General features: G+C 45.4%; 1 protein-coding gene across 7 annotated transcripts in view; it reads right to left on the bottom strand.

The window, feature by feature from the left end:
• The window catches only part of NEDD4L (NEDD4 like E3 ubiquitin protein ligase), a 365586-nt gene that overhangs the window by 205050 nt on the left and 138380 nt on the right, over positions 1–22156 (bottom strand). Inside the window, exon 1 of one of the 7 annotated variants that reach the window (XM_061131043.1) lies at positions 13450–13577. The exons of the other annotated variants lie outside the window; for them this stretch is intronic. The gene's annotated coding sequence lies outside the window, so the exon portion shown is untranslated. Of the gene's footprint in view, positions 1–13449; positions 13578–22156 lie in introns of those variants that run through there. 7 annotated transcript variants of the gene reach the window in all.

Genomic DNA, 22156 nt, shown 5'->3' with positions numbered 1-22156 from the left:
AGTTGGGTTTTTTTTTTTTTTTCCAAATGCATACTCAATTCTCGTATTTTTCATCTTCTTAAATAATGAAGGTAGTTTCCCAGAAGGTAATATGTTCTGCGATGTCTAGAACATTCATGAAAAACAAGAAAAATACCTAAGATGACAATTTTAAGAGCCACAATATAAGCAGGCAGTGGAATTAGTCCACTAGTTGACATCTGATCAGCAGAGGATGAATAAACCAGTGGAAGAAAGAGGAAAAGTCATCACCATTCCCTTAACACAGGCCAAGTTCAAACAAAATTCTATCATCTCCCTTACTGGCAGGTTTTCACGCTGCATTTCACATTTGGGAAAAGTGATTTAATTCACAGGTAGGTCTTCTTTTTTAATTACCACCAGAATAGATGTTGCCATCTGTATACCTTTAGCCTAATATTAAAACTTCTATCTGTACTCAGAACAATGTTCTAAATCTAGGGCACCACAAGAGCCTGAGTCAACAAAAATTTGTCATGATCATGAACTTAATGCAAGAATGCGGCCTGTCACATTTGAGCTGCGTCTTCAGGGCGAGTTGATACAAAACTCTCAGGTGATCAGAACTAAGTCTTCAGAACCCACTCTGTGCCCAGGTTCAGCAATGTAAGAAGCAACCTTTCCTGTGTGATTGCTTCAGACGGCAACTCTTAAAAATCGATGCCGAAGGGACAGAGTGTCTGCTGATCCCAGGGTGAGTGGCTCTGACCTAATTCGACAAGTGTCTGAGGCCAGAAGCAAAGCTGCTACTATTGCCTAATCCTCACTACAGGGAACTTTAGAAGACTTACAAGGGCCCAACCTGGCCTGGGGAACTTGAAGATAATGCTCCAAGAAAACCACTTTCATTTATGCTCTACTAATTCAGAATTATTTTTATGATCTGGAAAGAGTCTGGACTCACATTTCCATTTTTAGACCCTAGGACAACAGGCGGAGAAGGAGGCTAACCCTACTTATGGGAACAAATTTTAGAAGCTCTGACTCATGTGTAAACAACCAATGTGCTAATAACTTATCTGTTGGTTAAAAGCACACACTTCTATTTGGGTTGCCACCCTAAGTCCTGGTAAGAACTGAAACCAGAAGGAGGTTTTTGTTTTTTTTAAACACGCTCTATGTTTAATTTTTTTCTCACTCTGTTCCTGAATGTTTTCCCCAGTGAATCCCAGTAAATAAAACATTACTATTAAAGCCTCATTATAATAGGTAACAGGACACAATGTTGTCAAGGGTCTCCGAAGCTAGTGAGGCAATCCGACGCGATGAACATGAGTTTGAGTAGGATCCGGGAGATGGTGATGGACAGGGAGGCCTGGCGTGCTGCAGTCCATGGGGCCGCAAAGAGTTGGACATGACTGAGCAACTGAAGAAATGAAGTTCCCTTTAGACTACATGCACTGTTTCTGGGAAAAGGACCACAACTTCACCCCATCCCACAGCCTGCGTGAGTGACCTGCATATCCCGATCAACAGTCCGGTGTCTGACACCAGTCTCTGTGAGCGCAGAGGCAAGGTCAAGGCTGTGCCTGGACCCCTGAGAACATGACAGAGGGGTTGGCGTGGGGACCACTGCCACTAAGTCTAAGACGCGTTAAAAAGGTACAGTAGGGCTTGGGGGCCCTAGGCTGTCAAGTCTATAACACCTGTATGCATGTAACCCTGCCTGCCTCAACCCGTTCTTTATGGGCTGATGCTACTCCTGAACTATGAATCACTGGTTCATATTCAAGGCCCAGTACCGGCTATAAACAAGCAACTGTTTTCAACTCTCCAGCAAGAAAATCTTTAAAATGAGGTCTTTGGTTGGCTGGCTTTTTTTTTTTCTGCATGCCATTCTGGTTTTCATCTGTCAAGATGAAAGGGAGACATCTGTGTTTGCCAAAGTTCAATGGCAATCAGCTGCTGGCCATGGTCAAGGAATAATCTGGTTGAGCTGGTTGGAATTTCCAGATATTCTCCTATTATCCTTTGAAGTACTGAAAAATTCACTTTCTGGTGGAAATATTTCAGTTTCTATTCTTAGCAAACAATTACATGCTGAAGTTAAAAATGAAAAGAGGAGATGGCAGACCTGGAGTGTATTTTCATAGTGCAAAGGGCAAGAGGGAAGAGGGGCACTTGGAGGGGCTTGTTCCAGTGCAGGGAGGGGTGGAAGGACCACACCTGAGGGTCACCCCGTCTTCCCATCACAGTGAGTACCGCGGTGATGATGTACAAGGTGCCCGTGTGGGAAGGGGAGTGCTTCCACCAGCTCGTTAGTGTTACTGTACGTGCCTAAGAGGTCACGGAGAGACGGACCCCAGCCCCTACCCAAACCTAAGCACCTTTAACGCCTCCAGACCAGCCGGCCATTCTGTGTCACTCCAGGGGCACAGCCTGTCCCCTCACCTCCATTCCCACTGCCCTCTCTCCACTTTTCTATATTATTGCTGCCATAAAGCTGAGACTGTAACACCAGTTCTCTAATTACTGTGTTAGACAGAGATGGATTAATCCCCTCCTCCAAGAACTGAAATCTGGGAACAGGAGGAGGTTTGGTCCAAGTGGAAAACTTGACGTAACTTTTTTTTTTTCCATTTATTTTATTAGTTGGAGGCTAATTACTTTACAAATAATAAAATGAGTTCACCAAACTCAGCTAACCACACTCCTGCTGCAAGTTTCAACGAATCCTGCACTCGGGGCATAGGGGAGCACCATGGATTCCTCTGAGGGTGCCCCGATTTCAACTAGGAGGGATGACGAGAACTCAGGAGGCCTGCATGCAGAGGCTGGTGTGGGAACAGGGGCTCATCAGGCAATCAGGGCTCAGACACTCAGGAGACGGAGGGCCCAGGGCAGGGCCCCAAGAATGGGAAAGAACCTCAGGACATACACGGGGAACACAGGCTGCTCAGCTGGCCAGGAACAGAGGCGTGGAAAGGGAAGTGAGAGGGGAACTGGGCTCGGCCAGACCTATATTCAAGGACAGACGAGCTTGGCGGGCCACGGTCCAGAGGGTCACAAAGACCTGGATGTGACTGAGTGACTAAGCACACACGCAGGCAGAACTAAAGTCTACCCAAACAGCAGGAAGCGGGTAGGAGACCTTCTCTCGCAACCATTTTCTTTCTTTTCTTCAATGCTGGTGGTTTCCATTATTTTCTCCTCTGTCTTCAACTAACGACGAATGGAAGGCCCTGAAATTTCAAGAGTCTACTTTCCACGTGTTTTCTATTCTTATTCGACACCGATTAACTTAATCATCTCATTTCCTTCTCCCAATTTTCAAACTCCATGGAGCCTGTATCAGTTGCTTCTCTCTCTCCCCCCTTCCCTCCCTCACACACAACACTCCCTCTAGGCAAAACAACCCGAGCTACTTCTGATGATAAAACAAACTTTCAAATATTTTTACCCGAAACACTTCTCCTAAATATAACTCCCATCATTTTGAGAAAGGCCAAATAGTTTTGCCAGGTGACTGTATTTATCTTTCTTTAGTCTCTGTTATTCCTCTGGCCCTTTGTGAACACAACAGATTACCAGGAGGGTGAGTTACCTCAGTGTTTTTAAGTACTAACCAGATGCTGGTGACCACTAAACCGCCTTAGTTCATTAGCAATTAATTAAGAGAAGTAAGGATCTAACTAGCAAGAAGCACAAACGGGCCACAGTGAATAAGGATACCTACCAGTGATTCTACATGCTTACTATACTTGATCTTCGACATCTTAGAATATCTCGTGATTACTCATAATGTTTATTCAAATAGTTTCACTGTCAACCCAAATATCTTGTATCAAAGAGCTCATGGGCTATTGGATATTTGCATCTGATATACATTCTCCTTGATAATAACATTGAGTTCCTCTTTTCACTTTTTAATCTATTTTTTCTATCCTTTCTTCATTGTATTCTGTTAGATTTTACAGTTGGAGAGTTTCACGTCATCTGCAGACTATTTGTGGAGAAGGAAATGGCAGCCCACTCCAGTGTTCTTGCCTGGAGAATCCCAGGGAGGGAGGAGCCTGGTGGGATGCCGTCTATGGGGTCGCACAGAATCAGACACAACTGAAGTGACTTAGCAGCAGCAGCAGACTATTTGAATTTGATCTCCTTTCTAGTGTTTTAATACCTTCCTCCTTTCTTCAACTTTTATATGACTGACTCTCACAAAGATATATAATACTCAGGAAACCTTTTATGTGATGAATGTTTAATGCTATCAACATTATGGGAATTCTTAACCTAATTTTCAAACCACTAGCTAAAGCTCAAAGACATACACAATTCCCAAACAGCATGACCTGTCAGTCAACATAAAGTCATGTATCTGTAACAAGAGTAACTTTCATCTATTTAGAGGCCTATTCATTCACTTGGTTGGAGTGATACCAAGATACCCTGCCCAGTGAAGATTTTAAGGTTTCCATTAGTCTAAGTATCTAGAAGTCAAAGGACTTAATCCTCTTTGTATTCCAGATAGTCACCTGTCACATGTACACCAAAAGCAAAACAAACAATTAAAAACCATGCTTATGAAAAAAAATTAATCACCCTGAACGACTGAATATTTTATGAATGTATTAGTACCTAAAAAGTGGAGTGCAGATGTTAGAAAGGTCAGTTAGGCCTCCAAATTCAAAAAAGGTTGAATTTTTTTTTTTTTTTTATTAGAAGTCATTCTTTGGAACTGACTATTGTCTGTAGCTTTTCTCCCCCCATAGCAGTTGACTTCAACTGGATTCAACTAAACCAGGATAAAATTTACTAGTACAAATCTGAAAACACCGAAACTTTTTCTTTAATTAATTATGCCCCTATAATTGCAGCACATAGTTGTTATTTTTCAAATGCTACAAGCTTTTAGGGTCTGATTCACTATCTCCTCAGACAGTCTGGCAAGACTTAATTTATCTGAGAGATCAACTACCAAACAGAGAATTTCATTTAATTATATAAAAAGTAAAAAGAATTTGAAAAATGTTTTACCAGTCACAGTTATTTTAACATTTACTAATTTGAGTGCCGCTAACATCATTTACAAAAAAAAAAAAAAAGATCGTCTGTTTCTTAGCATAAAAAGCTGCCTGCCTTTTAAAAGAACTCTTATTCTTGCACAGTTACCAACACTGCATATTATTATACTAAAATCTTCCCTCCAGTATACTAAACCTCAGCAATGAATCTAGATAAATTATTACTTCTGCTTTTCAAAAATTGACCTTCCAAAACTAAATGTAAGAGAGACTAGAAATATTGAATTCAACAGTAGAAGGATCTTGCTTTTATTAAGACAATGATTTCACCACTTGTAGTTATTTTAGCTGCCAATTCAGCTTGTAGATAATTTAGGGAGTAATTTCCAATTAAGTTAAAAGTATGCATTGAAGCCAAATATCAGTTATCATTATAGGTGTGGATATAGATACACCACACAGCAGTAGTAATGCAAAGAAATGGAACTAATAATAGTAACAATAACAATAAAAATAACGGAACTCTTACACAATAGCAAGCATCAATGACGCAAAGATGTAGGAAAAGCCACGAAACAAAAGAGCACTTGCCTGACATGAGAAGCATTACAGAACAGAGGATGAAGGCTGTGGATGGAGGCCGAACGCAGCGGGAAAGACTCTGCCCCTGAAGAGATCAGTGCTGATGCCCTTATGGGCAGGGACGGGCAGATGGGAGGGGTGGGTCGGGAGCAGGGTGCGCGTCCACCTGTTGGAAGGGACCTGCACCACCCGTGTGGATAAACCACAGCTGTGTCTGATGCAGCCACTCTCAAACTTGACTGCGCATGAGTCATCCAGGAATCCAATTAAAAGGAGACTCTGAGGACTTCCCTGCTGGTCCAGTGGTGGAGAGTCCGCCTGCCAATCCAGGGGACGCGGGTGTGATGCTTGCTGGTCCGTGGACCACACCTGGACTAACAGTGCCTTGGAGGACACCTGGCCAGCGGAGGGCAGGGAGGAGGGAAGTTTAACCAAGACATTCACCTGCTGGGTGGGGCGCAGAAGCGCAGGGTTCACGGCTCTCCCCTCACTTTCTGGGTCTCCCCTCACTTTCTGGGTCTCCGGTTCTTCGTCTGTAACAGGAGGAAGATGGGTCCACCTCCCAAGTCTCTGTCTAGCTTTGGGAACATACAGCAGGGAGGGAGTTTATAGCCTAGAGAGCTTCACCTCTTCAACCTGGTGTCAAAGGGGAGGCCAGTGTGGGAGGGAGGGAAGGACTACCGGAGAGCTAACCTTCCACAAGACAACAGAGGAGGAACTCATGGACGTGCCTCTTTCGTCTTGTCCCCTTATAACCCTGCTGGAATTTTTAGGCAAAAATACAAAATGACGTGCAGGCAAGGCTGTTTATTGCCAAACAATGGACAAGTCTGGGAACAACCTGCATGTCCACTGACAGAGGACTGGCTAAAGAAATTGGGGCCTCCATACGAGGTCTTACCAACACAGCTGGGAGAGACACAGGAAATTCTTTATATGATACTGAGTGAGCCCAGGATATAGTCCTAAGTGAAGAAATAAACAATCAGGGTTCAGAACAGGATATGTGTTCTGCTCCTTTATACGGAAGAAGGAATACAAAATACATGCATATATTTAATCTACATGTCCAGAAAGGCCAATGTAGGGAGAACCTCAAATCTAACAAACAACGGTTACCTGTCGGGAGACAGGGAGGGATGGAAGGTTGCCTTCATACAAAAATCCTTTAGTTATCACTTGGTCGACTAAAAAAGAAAATTAAATTTAGAAAAAAAAGCAAAAACAAAGTGGAACAAATAAAACAATCTGTATCAAGCTGGTGGTGCAATCATACAGAGAAATATTTTTTTACTTGCCTTTGAAATGTACTTTTTTTAAAGTTTTTAACTTTTTCAGTCAATCTTGGCAATTTAGAGGTAGTACAGTACAGTATATACACATACTCAGTCGCTTCAGTTGTGTCCGACTCTTTGTGACCCCATGGATAGTAGCCACCAGGCTCCTCCTCTCTCCGTGGGATTATCCTGGCAAGAATACTTGAGTGGGTTGCCATTTTCTTCTCCAGGGGATCTTCCTGACCCAGGGATCAAACCTGCGTCTCCTGCATTGCAGGTAGATTCTTTACCCCTGAGCGAAGCCCTAAAATGTATTTTTAATCTTACATCCCTAATGGGATACAATGCTAGTACTAAAAGAATTGCAAGGAAATATTAAACTACATTCAAAAGCGATAAAATGGCAAAGTATTAATAATTGTTAAAATTGGTTGATGGAATTTCATTATGCTTTTTGCCATCATGCAGTTTTCCCTATTATTGTGTATATCTGAATGATTTTTTAAGAATCAATTTTCTAAGCAAACTTTTTTATTCAACATTAACACACATTCACAGGTTGACACCAAAGCCAACCTTTGTCCACCGAGGTGAAAGTCAACGTTTTTAATATAACTGCTAGTGAGAAGGAAGGCTGCCTCCTACTATAAAGTAATATATTCAGCATCTGAACAGATCTGACATCATTCAAATACATCTCATATTATCTCATTCCCGTTTTCCCAACAAAATTGCAGGATGACAGTTATGCCCATTTATAGCTGAGGCAACTGCTTCAAACTGATCCAACGTCAAGTTCTTCTGTTTCCACATCCAGTGCTTTTTGGGCGGCCCCTCGGGATCCACACGACGGAGTCCTGGGTGGCAGCTCTGGGCCTAAGAGCTCTGCCACCAATTTCAAGCAAAACGTGACCCATGTGTGTATCCTGTCGCTCCTTGCTCCAGTGTTAGAGGCGCTGAGTCTCGTGAGGCTGCAGTGAGTCAGGGACATCTGTCACCCAGATGCCTCTAGAAGCCCGACACAAAGAAGGGGCCATGGCCCATCGTCCGGCGTTCACACGGCTGGGGGCATTCCCAGCCTATAGCGTTTCAACCAGCACCTACAAATACACTTTCTGTGGATGTAACTTTTTAACCTGAAAATTCTGTCTAGTCTTTTAAATATATCACCGAGAAATGAGTCATTGCAATGGCAGGCAAATTAAAACCACATGATACGGCTTGAAAAATTGTTCCTACCGATTCGGGTGTATTTTGGAAAGGGGCATTTCTGACTATCCTAAGATAAAAGCTAAGAGACAAACAAGGAATTCAACTTTGTAGCAGCAGCCTACCCCAAAGAGAAGCAGAACAATAACACTCACTACTATACCCTTTACCAGAATGACAGCAAGTCTTTTTTTTTTTTTTTTTTTTTTATTATTATTATTTTTTTTTCCAGTGGGTTTTGTCATACATTGATATGAATCAGCCATGGATTTACATGTATTCCCAATCCCGATCCCCCCTCCCACCTCCCTCTCCACCCGATTCCTCTAGGTTTTCCCAGTGCACCAGGCCAGCAAGTCTTTAAAGATAAAGGTTTAACCTTAGAACAGACTTAGAGAATTATTGCAAAAAGGCACACAGAGTTCCCAGGTATTCTGTATTTGGTTTCTCCCATCATTAAACATTAGCCCGGTACACGTGTTATAATTAATGAATCAAGGTTAATATATCATCATTAAGTAAAGTCTATACTTTATTACATTATATCCTTTTTTTCCCTAGTGTCTTTTCCTGTTCCAGTACGCAATTTTTGTTTTCTTTGGATTTTAAATTCAACCACAGGAAGGCTATTTAAGCAAATATAATAAGTACAAGCATAAAAGACTAAAACGATGTTTCTCAAGGCATGTGAAGCCCAAGAAAAATGCAAAATCTGTGAAATCACCACCAAGACTCAGCTCTTCAAAAGACCAACCCTGATCAATAGTTACAGTAACATCTCAGGGCTTCCCTCGTGGCTCAGCCGTAAAGAATCCCCCTGCAAGCAGGAGTCGGGGGTTCCATCCCTGGGTCAGAAAGATCCCCTGGAGAAGGAAATGGTAACCCACTTCAGTATTCTTGCCTGGGAAAACCTGTGGACAGGAGCTGGGCGAGCTACAGCCCACGGGGTCACAAGAGTGGGACGTGACTCAGCGACTAAGCTTACCACCACCAACCACCATCTTAAGAGAACCTACACGTATCAAGTACATAATGAACTTCCATGTATGAAGACTGAGTTGTTGCATGAAAAACACCAATCTGGAAGTCAGTTCTAGGTACCAGAAGTGGTACACTCATGCTAAGCTGTGCATCATTTAAATCAGGTCAACAAATAACCTTTCAGGGTCTGAAGCTCACAGAACACCTGTCTGGGCGTGTAAGCCACTGTCCCATTCCCAAGTTTAGTTTCGTCTAATTAAGGCGTCAAGAAGTCAACACATAAAAAGTTATTAACCTGGAAGTTTTCAAACCGCAAGGCAGAGTGACGACAAAACGTGCCGAAAATGAACACATGACTCACGGAAAGTAAATTCAATAAAAGGGTAAAACGTTCCTCAAGAACTAAATTGAGGGAGGAATCCCATGAGAGTGATCAGAACAGGGAAGCTAACTTCTCTGGGCTGGAGTTTATCCCGAAACAGAAAGTGTTAGGCCAACCTGGCTCTTAAGGTCTCCTTCTGTATCTAAAACTCCACATTCCTCTCTGATGGCAGTCTCTGCAGCGAGGCTGACGGCAGAGATACCCCCGTCCTGCCCCGGCCACACAGGGACTCAGACAACGTGACCACTCAGACCCCTCTCCCCACCAAAGGCCGTGGAGCGATTTCCTCCACAAATGGACAGTGTGCTTCCTGCCCGACCACGAGGCGAATCCTTCTGGTCAGGTTTATAACTACTAAATAATCTTATAATAAGGCACTCGGCCAATAACGTGAACTGCAAAGAAATGCTTTGTATTGCTGCTGTCTTATATAACTCACACGCTCCGCTAACTTGCTACGAGTAACTCAACCTGGCCCAATGGAGCACTTCTGCCAAAATCAAACTTTTACTCTTTATGGATAGGCTACTCAGAGCCTTCAGATATTCCACGGCATTTCCAATTCTGCAAAGTCCTTAAAGCAAGGTTTGGCAGCCTTGGCACTACTGTGGCTGGCTGGGGGTACATTTCTTTGTGCTGGAGGGCTGTCCTGTTCACTGCAAAAAGTTGAGCGGCACCGCTGGCCTATGCCCACTGAAGGACAGTCAAAAATGTCCCCCAACGTTGCTAAAGGTCCCCAGGGGTGGGGAGGAGGCTAAATCAATCTTGGCTGAGAGGCACTTGGAGCAATTCATGATACATATAAATAAATATGATTTTAATAGCAATGCACGATCTCAACACGGATTATGTGACTTCTTAAAAAAATATTTTATTAGTATTTGTCTGAGTATTTGTCTCAGAAAGTATCACCACTGTGGGTGCCCAAAGAAGCAAAATCATGTTTTCCTCCTCAACTGTTATGAGTTAGTACTTTTAATATATAGTAAACAGTAAAAATATAAAATAAAAATAAATAGGCGTGATAATTTCCTAGAAACAAAGGTTAGAAACCAGCCTTCACCCTCTCCATCCCAGGATTCTACAGCAAACACCAGATTCTACAACCCGCAGCAAACCACACCAGCACAAGGCAGAAGCTGGTCTGGGAAAGAGGCCAAGACGGACAACTCTGACCACTGGGTGCTACCCAACCCACCCACAGGCCGCCTCCCAGGACCGCGGGGCATGCTGCCCAGGGGTCATCCTGCCACCAGCGATGTTACCCCATTCCCTGGAAGAAAATGAAGCCGGGGGAGAGGAGATCACACGGGAGGAGGAGCTTTCCTTATAAATGCTTTCGGCGAAAAGTGTTGAGGTCTCTTAATATGTCACTCTGCTTAATCTCGGGGTGGGGTGGAGAGGAATATTTTATAAACAACAGTAAAACAGGATGAGTAAGTTCTTAAGGGAAACCTGAGAGACTGTGTGGGTTGCTGCCACTGGATTTGTAAAACCTGGTTTTAAGCCTTGTTTCTTATTGTTATAAAGGTCATTTCTCATTTTTGTGAGGAAAGGTTGAAAGCTGATTTCTTCTCTCATTTTAGCTGTCAGTGTGACCCTGTAGAATTCATCTCCACAACCTACTTAGGTCAGAAGAAAGGGGCTAACTCTATCCACCCTGTAAGCTCCATCTGAATGCCTCTTTCCTTCATGGAAGCATGCCAACAGGTGTCTTAGCAGAAAGAAGCTGGGAAGCACAGATGGTGGCCAAGGTGACTTGAAAGAGACCCAGGCAGTCAACACCTGAGGCTGGGCGATGCCCATCACCCGCTATCACCCTCACCTGGACAGAAGTCCCCAAGGCAGGCTCAGAGGAAGGGCTTACCAGGCCAGCCCTGGATCTCGAGCCTCAAAGCCACGCAGGAGTGCTCCATCACACAGGCCACTCTGCCCATGAAGATCTCTGGTTCCACCTCTTCTGGCTCTGCCAACCCCTCCACCACCTCCCCACGCCCAGCGGAAAGCAGGCACTTCAAGAGAAAACCAGCCATGCCTAGCTCCTACAGGTGGGCAGACGGCGGGCAGAGAGAACCACGGAGGTCAGCCCGTGGGGCACTCACCAAGCTAGATGCTAATCACGGCACAGAATTACTTACATCAAAGATCATTAACCAGGCGCCCAGGCCCCTCGGCAGGGACGGGAGTTCACAAGCTGCAAAAACGCATTTAGATAAAGCTGCAGCCTTTTGTTGCCAAACACCTGGTTTGGGTCATTTCAGGAAAAGGGCACCGCAATAGCCCCGGGGTGGGGGTGGGGGGTCACCCACACAGGGGCGTCCTGGGAGGGAGGGGGCAGGTCTGGCCTGCCTTCCACTGCTGCTGTCCGCCCAGACCTGCCGCTAAGTCTTCAGGGTTTGTGTCCTGTTCTTCCTTCTCCCTTAGGAGGTATAACTGTCCCCTCACAGGCAAGGGAGAGGGCAGGGAAGGACGTACAAACAGGTAAAGTCTGGGGTAGGGGTGGGGGTGGGGGAGTCCTGTGTCTGCGACCTCCCATTTTCTCCCAGGAAACATCTCCTTTTAAGGTGATTGTTTCAACTGTAGAATTCCAAGTCCCACACCAAGAGGGTGGCAGGTCCGTCTTCATCAGAGCTTCGGTGCTGTTTCTCCCACCTCCAGGGACCCAAGGCCACTCGGCTCTCAGGGACAAGAGGTCGCCATCAAGCCCACAGGGTCAGAAGTTCAAGTTCATGCCTAACAAGGAGCCAGGGTTGTGAAGAATCCTGACAAGTGTTGTTTCTGACAAGCCTCAAGCGGCTGCACGCACTCCGGCTTCTTCCCTTCAAGACTCGTAAAAATCAGCGCCAGCTCCCCTCTCATCCTTTGTCTCGGGCAGCCTGAGTTTCTCAGCGTTTATGGACGGACCGGCCCCAAAGAGCAAGCACCCGGGATCACCCAACTCCATTCTATATTTGCCACAGAGACATTATTTGTGACTAAAGTGTCAAAACGGCAAACCACAGTAATTCCTGCTAGTGAGATTAACCTCACCTGGGAAGACAATGGGGTCTCGGAGATTAATTTCTGGGTTTGTAACGAGGTGTCACGTGAGTACGTGAGTGCTCTAACAGTCTAGAAAATGTAAGAGCCGGCTTTCTTCTCTCTCAAAGGGAAGACAAGTTTCTGTGTCTGGAGGCTGAGGAACGTGGGGAGAAGACAATGAACAATGATCTAATCATCTGGCACCTCATTTACAATTTTTAAAAGTTCGTAACTGATTATACATCCATATAAGAGCAAAACCGTGTAATTTCTGAACGCAAGTGAAAAACTAAAGTTAGGAGTCACGTGACATCCTACAGCACTTCCTGTCAAGGTTATAACACAAATGAGGAAGGCATTTATATCCCAGGAGGTAAATCTAAAACAATGAAGAGGTGGACACCTGTCCCACCACCGCCTTGCTAGTAACATCGGCTATGATTTAAACTGAATATCATGCACAATGAGGTTAAAAAAAAAAAAATTAATAGAAGATCTGTCCTCATTTCGCCTGGGGTTTTGTACCAAATTCCAAACTCAGCATGACAGATCCCTTCCACTGTGTCTATTTTCGACATTTCAGGCACACAGGGATGACAAATGTAGTAATTTATTCATAAAGGGGCAGCTGGGGGAGGGAGGCACCAGAGCAGTAGCTGTATTATAATTTCTCAGCGTGCCGAGAAGACGTTTCCAACAAGGTGAGACGGGGGAAACACAATTTTTCACGGTCTATGTTTTGATTACTGAAGCATGCAAAAAAAAAAAAAAAAAAACGTTTTATGGACATGAAACGGAGGAGGGGGAGGAAAAAGAGAAAGAAAAAGGAACAGAAAGAAAGAAAGAGGAAGGAAAGAGAGGGAAGGGAGGAGGAAGGAGAGAAAGAAACAGGAGGAAAGAAGGATCAAACAACTCCCCCATCCTGGCACATTCAGATTAAAGCTAAAGGCTCTATTATAAGAGAACATTTTCCTGATGTTAACGTTAACCATTACTCCTTTGTGGCACTTACCGATGCCAGGCAGGAAGACCTCACTTTAAAGGGGACAGAGCGAGGCCGGTGGAGATGCAGACGCCGTCGGTTTCCCTTAACACCGGCGGCGGCGAGCAGGAATCCCGGGCTCCGCCGGCGCCCGGCCGACAGGTGATCGGCGCGGAGCGGGACGCACCGCGTCCGAGGGCGGGGGGCGGGAGGGCGTGGCGCCGCCGCCGCCCAGGTGGGGCGCCGCTGGGAGCCGCCCACCGCCGACTCCCCGAGCTGGCAGGTCGGGGCCCCTCGCTGCAGCCTGTCTGAGCTGGCAGCGGCTACCGAAGCCCGCCTCGCTCAGACTCGGAGCGGATTCTGATGTGGGGAAGAAGGAAGCGGCTCTTCCTTCGGAGAGGGCAGAGACTACAACAAAACCACGTCTTACAACACAGCCCCCCGCCCGCCGACCCGGCAGAACAGGGAAGTTAACAGCCAACTCACAGAAAGAAGGGTGCACACCCGCTCTGTCCCCGCCCCCGCTCCCCAGGTGACCCTGGGCCTTTAGAATCCCAAGGCACCAGGAATGTCGTTTGGAAAATTAATGCTATCCCCCCCCTCTAGATGCACTGAGAAGAAGGGTGTTCCAGGAGCCTCTAGATACTGCTGTTTAAGCAATTGCTCAATTGTCAACATTACATACTCGGAATGAGCATGTATTTCCAGACAACATTAATTTTGGATTCCATCTCCAGCATCTTATCAGCTGGGGGTCTTTAGGCAAAGTTCTTGGTCTACAGTGCCTCCCACTTCCTCATCTATAGAAATGGAGCCTTGAAACCTCCTTCATGGACTGTTATGAGGCACCCCAGGTGGACAGACAGACAGACAACCTTCAGCAACATTAGATCTAATAGTAACGTCCAGAGTCAACCACAGCCACCCTTCACCTCCCTCAGCTAAACACTGACTCCACCCACGTCCAACAGCAAAGGATGGTTCCCTTACCATTTTAAACCAGTGTCTCCAATAAGTAAGGGAGGGGGGGTTCCAATTAAAAATTATTTTTGCACACAATGGTCAAAGAGCACATGGCCTTTCAGCCCCATCCCTGCCAGGGAACCAAGCTGCAGCCCAAGTTACAGCAGGTTTCTGCCCCCAATTCCCTCTAACTTCCCAATTCAAGAGCACACCAATGTTTGAGAGCAAGGAGTGTTCAGCTAAAGAGGAGGCTCTTAACTGAGCCAGAAGGTTTTTTTCCTTTAATGTTCCCTTTTAAAAGGCAGTTATTTCTCAAAATGGGACTCACAGGTTCCTTGTAAGACCACTCTTTAATCTGAGCAGAAGACAAAGGCTTGAGTACCTGTTGAAGGCTTTGCTTTCAGAGACCCTGGCAGGGGGTGGGGGGCACGCGGAGCTCTGCTGGGCCAAGAAGCTGCCATCGCCATCTTGTGGTGGCTCGTGCACACTGCAGTTGTGAGCCCCGTACCACCCCCGGTCCAGTCTCCAGGAGGTAGCCCATCTGCATCCCTGCTGCTTTGACGGCTTCAGGACAACCTTGGCTCTTCCCAACCCAATTCATCTTCCCAACCTCCCTCCGTTGCTACCACCTCATTCCCGCATCCAACACCCAGTGATTAAGTTACCAAGAATGAAATTCCCAAGACTGACAGGAAAAAAAGAAGCAAAGAGCCAGGGTGTCCCCCCCCCACCAAATGTAACAGTGGCAAGAGCCAATCCTGATGAAAAAATTAGGAGGCAGGACTTCTGCAACCGAATGAAGAGACCAGCTGAAGATCCAGGACGTGTCAAAGAAGAGACAGCCCTGACCAGTGAGCCAGCCAGCCGTGGGTGGGATCGTGGAGGAGAGAATGTGCTGGAAATCAGGTCACAAACAAAGGGCCACCCCGCAGGTGCCACTGCCAGAAATCACTCTGAACTACTTACCTCCTCCAAAACCTTCATCAGTCTTGGGTAAATACATCTAAGTCCAGGAGGTTCCCGAGAGCAGAAACCAACCTGGGGAAGAAATTTGCTGGAGGAAGCTGAGGGCCACAGAGAAAGAAGAAATGGGAAGATTCAGTAGTTCAGTGGTGTCCTCGGAATACACTCTAAAATGCTGCTGGCGATTTCTAAGCAAGAACTGAGGGGGAAGACAACACACGCAGGTTGTATGAAAAGGCCTGGGTGACCAGCTGTGCCTTAGCTGGCAATGTTCTCTCCATGTACTGGCAGCATCTGCTTGGAACAGAAGAGAAGATGATGCCTCTTTGAACCACAAGAGGACAGAAGAATTCTCAGGACTTTATGCTACTTAAAATGCCCTGCCTTTTCCACCCGGGTTGCCCTAAGATATTTATTTGCAACAACTATAAAATTAAGTATCTGATTGCAATTTAGTTCAATTCTTCTCATTAGAATTAGACTTCATTCAAGAGGTATATTTTATTTTTCAAAGAGGTTTTCTTATTTCTCTTAACTCTTAAGTGTATTTTATTGCATGAAAATTTACCTCCTTATAGTTGATTTGACTATTTGTCTCATTTGTTTCTAGCTTAATTCTACTTTAGTAAAAAAAAAAAAAAAATGTATTTTTAATGAGTTTGACCCTTTAAAAATTTTTTGGATCTCACTTTTCCTTTTCTTTAAACTGGAGTGCAACTGCTTTACAACGTTGTATTGGTTTCGCTGTATGACAAAGTCAATCTGCTAAATGTATGCCTCCTGGACCTCTCTCCCACTCCTGTCTTGCCATCAGACGTATACACTTTTGTAAGTGGCTCATATATAAACTAGCTTGTGTCAAAAAAAAAATACAGGCCACACAGGACCTCCCCCAACCCACATACACCAGCCTTGCTCTCTCCCTAGATCCTTTACTTTAAAAACCTCTGCGACCAACTCAAGCTGGCCACGGTCACACAGGTGGCTGCGTCATGCCAGAATACAAGGGTATCTGACTTGGATGCCACTTCTTTGAAGCCACCAGAAGTTAGGCCAGCAGGCCGAAACCCAGCTCTCTATACACTAAGGGACCTCCCCCGCTCCACCCCCACCTACGTTGTTCCAATCTAGAAATCTATGGCCCATGTTCAAGGGCCAGGCTGAGCTCAAATTAGTAACTGATGATAAGTTCCTGCAGGCCCAGGTCTGTGCTCTCCTGGCTCCCAGCACAGCACCTTTCAGCATGAAGAGACGTTGGCGGAACTCCAGGGAAAGTCAGATATAAGCACCTGCGGGCTACATCCAAGCAAAGCAACCCAGCATGAGCACCGAAGTTTGTGCTGCGCTGGGCAGTGGGCAAACGACCCAATGGACACTTCAAGGCTCTTCAAGGCGGCCTAGCAAGAAGATAGTACAGTGGGCGGTCAGCTGTCAAAGGACTACTAGGAATCATTAAATTAAACTGGAAAAGCCACGAGTCAGGAGACCCAAGAACCAGCCCGAGTGAGGCCACTGATGATCCTCTCCACTTGACAGAAGGCAGCTGAGCATCTTCAGTTCAGTTCACTCGCTCAGTTGTGTCTGACTCTTTGCAACCCCATGAATCGCAGCACGCCAGGCCTCCCTGTCCATCACAAACTCCCGGAGTTTACTCAAACTCATGTCCATCGAGTCAGTGATGCCATCCAGCCATCTCATCCTCTGTCGTCCCCTTCTCCTCCTACCTCCAATCCCTCCCAGCATCAGGGTCTTTTCCAGTGAGTCAACTCTTCGCATGAGGTGGCCAAAGTACTGGAGTTTCAGCTTCAGCATCAGTCCTTCCAATGCACACCCAGGACCAATCTTAAGCTTCCCCAAATCAGCAAGCCTCTCACAGGAAAGTCATCAAGGGCCATGCCTGCCACTGTTTCCTCTTGGTACCCAATCAATGGTCCACCTGGCTTGCAGTCAGCAGTGTTGAGACTCAGAAATCACCTGTGATCCTGGACCATTCATTTAATCTTCCTCTCAAAATGCCTATCTGCAAGGTACAGCTTCTCATCCTGCAGTGAGTGACCTGATCCCAGGTTTGTGTACATAGGAGCCAAGGCTGGAAAAGCCCAGTCAGAAGCTTATTCAGCAACTGTGTTTTAAGCTCCAGCCCTGTGCCAAGTACCATGTTGGCCCTGCAGTTTCCGGGGTAGAAGGGCTTGTTGGAGACCACCTCTCACTGCCCATTCAGGACTGATTTTTCTGAAATAAAAAAACGTCACCTGTGCATACCGTTCACCACTGGTTGATGCACCGACTTCTAGCTTTAATGTAATTGCTTTGTAATTAGCTTATTGCACAGGTCAAATTTTAAGCAGCTACACAGCAAGGCCAATGTCTGCTTCAGTGATTTACCGATGATCTCGGAGCCAGCCTTCTTGGAGACAGCCTTGGCGCAGGGAACTTAGCTGCAAAATCTCACTAAACACGGAAACAGTATTTGAATTCTGAAACCACAGGCACCATCGACAGGCCCACGGGCTCAGAGCGTCACTTGTTGTAACACCATTCTGGAAAAGCTTCATTATTTAGCTTCCCGTTAGAAAGATGAGGCTTCTAACCTGCAGGAGAGTGGGAGAAACAGCACTGTTGCCTCTCCTAGAAAAACCCAAATACAACAGAAAAAAACACTATTCACTGATACCAAGGGCAATGAAAAATCTCAGCCATTATAACTGTCAATAATCCAGTCGTCAGAAATCTACTTGACAATAATATAAACTCACTGTTTTAATTCTCTTGAAGGCAGAAGACGGGTTTAACTATAGGGGTAAAAGGTCAACTACAAGTTTACATCAACAGGTTCTCACTCAGATAGAGGCAGTTTTCTAAAACGGAAATAAACTTTTCCAATTGCTGTAACAGCAATGTTGATTTTTTTTAACAGAAAAATTACACATACACATACAGGCAAAGGAAGACAATAAAGGCCTAGGAATCTAGTCCTATGAACATTATTTACAGATTTATATTTTAGATTGTCTTCTATATTTTTACATTTGTGTAGATTTCTTACAAAAGAAATAGAATCAAATGATACAAAACGATCTGTAACTTACTTTTTCACTCAGTGTTTTGTGTTTTTTTTTTTTTTATTAGTTGGAGGCTAATTACTTCACAACATTTCAGTGGGTTTTGTCATACATTGATATGAATCAGCCATAGAGTTACACGTATTCCCCATCCCGATCCCCCCTCCCACCTCCCTCTCCACCCGATTCCTCTGGGTCTTCCCAGTGCACCAGGCCCGAGCACTTGTCTCATGCATCCCACCTGGGCTGGTGATCTGTTTCACCATAGATAATATACGTGCTGTTCTTTCGAAACATCCCACCCTCACATTCTCCCACAGGGTCCAAAAGTCTGTTCTGTACTTCTGTGTCTCTTTTTCTGTTTTGCATATAGGGTTATCGTTACCATCTTTCTAAATTCTATATATATGTGTTAGTATGCTGTAATGTTCTTTATCTTTCTGGCTTACTTCACTCTGTATAATGGGCTCCAGTTTCATCCATCTCATTAGAACTGATTCAAATGAATTCTTTTTAACAGCTGAGTAATATTCCATGGTGTATATGTACCACAGCTTCCTTATCCATTCATCTGCTGATGGGCATCTAGGTTGCTTCCATGTCCTGGCTATTATAAACAGTGCTGCGATGAATATTGGGGTGCACGTGTCTCTTTCAGATCTGGTTTCCTCAGTGTGTATGCCCAGGAGTGGGATTGCTGGGTCATCTGGCAGTTCTAGTTCCAGTTTTTTAAGAAATCTCCACACTGTTTTCCATAGTGTCACTCAGTGTTATACAATGTTTTCCTATCACTAAATATTTACTAGAAACATCATTTTTTATGACTTCATGCTATTCCAAGATGTTTACCATAAGTGAACTAATTTAGGCTGCTTTAACTCTTTCTTCATGGTAAACAATACTTCATCCTTAAAACTCAACTCATGGATACATAAGGATATATATACACACACACACATATCCTTTGAAATATAAGGATATAAGACTTTCTTCAGTATTCTCTTAGGGTTCAAATATGTTAGCTAGATCGTCAGGCATGCATGTTTTCCTTTTTCTATGCTTGATAACAATAATATATATTTATAGAAGAAAATTTAGAAAGCAAAAATAACTGATCATCTTACCACCTTGATATGATGTTGGGATTGTGTTATGCACTCTTTCTAGTCTTTTCTATTCATATATATTTAAAAAATTTTTTTGCCTAAAGGAACATTTAGTTTGGTTTTATTGGTTTTTATCTTTCTGGAGAGAATTCCATATAAAATATTCAATTTTCTTACTTTAAATTTAGTAACATGAATCATAAAATTTTTATTCAATAAATACAAAATAGGGACACTTCCCTGGTGGTCCAGTGGTTAAGACTGTCTGCTTCCAATGCAAGGGGTATGGGTTCGATCCCTGGTCAGGGAACTAAGATTCCACATGCCATGTGGCATAGCCAAAAAAAAAAAAAAAAATGTTTACAACAACAACAAAGAAAGAGAATACACTGAATTCTCTCCCTATGGAGACAGGGAGGAAGAAAACGAGGACGGGAAAAAAGGTACAAAAGAGAAGAAAAGGCAAAGAGGAGAAGATATAAAACTGTCCCCTACCACCACCCGTGGGTTGCAGGCTTCACTCTGAATTCTCACCGCCTTGCCTGCCACACCGTGACTTTCATGTCAGGAAAAAGAACCCAAAACCCCTGGCCGAAGAGAAAATCACCCCTCGCTAACCAGGATGTGGTCAAGATCCCACCTCAACACATTAATTCTGTTTTGTTGCAGTTCACCACTGAACTTGATGGCTGCTGTCCGCTAAAGAACAACGCAGAGCCTGCAAGCTGTGGACCAGGTTTCATTGGGAAGACAGGCCCACAGGGCACCCTCTCAGACAGTTCTAAGGACTCCTGTGAAGGGGAAAGGGGCCAGGACATACAGAAGTTTGCAACAGAGACCGGCAGTCAGCATCAGAAAGATTACTGCTCATCACGTCAATGAGTTCAGTACTTCTCTAAGCATGGGCTTCCCTGGTGGCTGAGACAGCAAACAATCTGCCCACAAGTGGGAGACACAGGTTCGATCCCTCGGTCAGGAGGAGGGCATGGCAGCCCACTCCAGGATTCTTGCCTGGAGAATTCCATGGATGGAGGAGCCTGCTGGGCTACAGTGCATGGGGTCTCAAAGAGTCGGACACGACTGAGACTAACACGTAACTCTTAGGGCCACTCTCCTGTTTTTCTCCCCTCGGGGTGCAGAGCGGAGGGCGGAGGGTGGATGCAGTGGCCGATGGCTTGATGGGCACATCATCCTTTGTTTACGGATATGGCAGGCGACACTCTTTATCCACACTGCTAACTCCTTCGGCTAGGAACGGTCAGAAAGACCTGCCTGAACTTGGACAGCTTCTGCAGAGTCCAAAGCTCAAAGCAGTCTCACTGAACAGGATAAATATGTCCAGGGCATATCCAGACAGACTGATTCACACTCATTTGAACTCCAGGCTCAATGTATTGAAATAGCTTCCTTCCCTCCACTCCCCTACTTGTATTATTTCATCTGTTCTGATGTAAAGGTCATCGCCTGTGGTTTCAGTTCTGGTCAGACCAAGGGAAGAAGAGCTAGACCCCAGAGCATCCCAGGGGGTTGGGGTTCAGGTGGGAAAGCAGCCAGAGGTGCTGAACTTTGAAAGACAAAAGATCCCACTGCTTTTCAAACAGCCAGCAGAGAGAAAGGCAGCAGAAATCCAATGTGGGCTTTATACACAGTCTGAAAATAGACACTTGAGGCAGAATGGTTTCTTTCCAGAACAATTTTAAAGATTCCCAGGAGGTGACAGGTGTTGAGTAAATACCAGATGAAAACAAAGACTCTCAGAGCTGGTGGGGGAGTACAAAGCCCTAGTCTGGCTTCCTGTCCTCTGCCTGGCGCCCTGGATGGCTGAAAGATAAGTCTTTCTTTCCCAGCCCTGCTGCATAACAAAGGGGCCTGGGAGAGAAGGTCAGGGCTCCCTTACTGATGCAGAGAGCAGTGCAGAGAAAGAACCAACTCCCCACTTCTTCCCTGCCACACACACTGACTGGAAGAATATTAAGCTGTGCAACCACTTTCATTAGAAAGACAATGAATGAATTAACCTGCCTTCCAGACTATACATCCAGACCACTTGTGCAGAGAGACCATCTTCTCCTTAGGTGTACCTGTGTGCTCAGGGCTTCCCCAGTGGCTCAGCGGTAAAGAATCCGCCCGCAATGCAGGAGTCCCAGGAGATGGGGATTTGATCCCTGGGTTGGGAAGATTCCCCCAGTGGAGGAAATGGCAACCCACCCTAGTATTCTTGTCTGGAGAATCCCATGGACAGAGGAGCTTGGTGGGCTACAGTCCATGGGTCACAAAGAGTTGGATACGGCTGAAACAACTTGGCACACGTGCGCGTAAGTGTGCATTTACTCAACTTCCGTCCATTCCCAGGAGTGGGATGCTCTTGGGAAGGTCAAGAGCAGAGACTGAGGGGCTTGAGGGACACGGTCCTGGAGGGCGCCCTGGGGCCGGCCCTGGTCACTGGAGCAGACTGTGCCACGCTCGGGGGCCCACGCCCTCACCCTGTCTCCAGCTGTGATTCCAGGACAAATGGATGAATCTCATAAGTGAGTCCCGACACCAGTGGATTTCTGAAGCTCCCATAAGGTAGGGCCAGGCGTGAGAACTCCTGGCTAGCCTAGGGTCTCCTTCAGTTCTAAAAGAGAGCTGAAAGAGACACGT

The sequence above is a fragment of the Dama dama genome, chromosome 27, assembly GCF_033118175.1.
Source record: "Dama dama isolate Ldn47 chromosome 27, ASM3311817v1, whole genome shotgun sequence".
Classification (NCBI taxonomy): Eukaryota; Metazoa; Chordata; class Mammalia; order Artiodactyla; family Cervidae; genus Dama; species Dama dama.
This window is presented reverse-complemented; position numbering and strand designations above follow the sequence as displayed.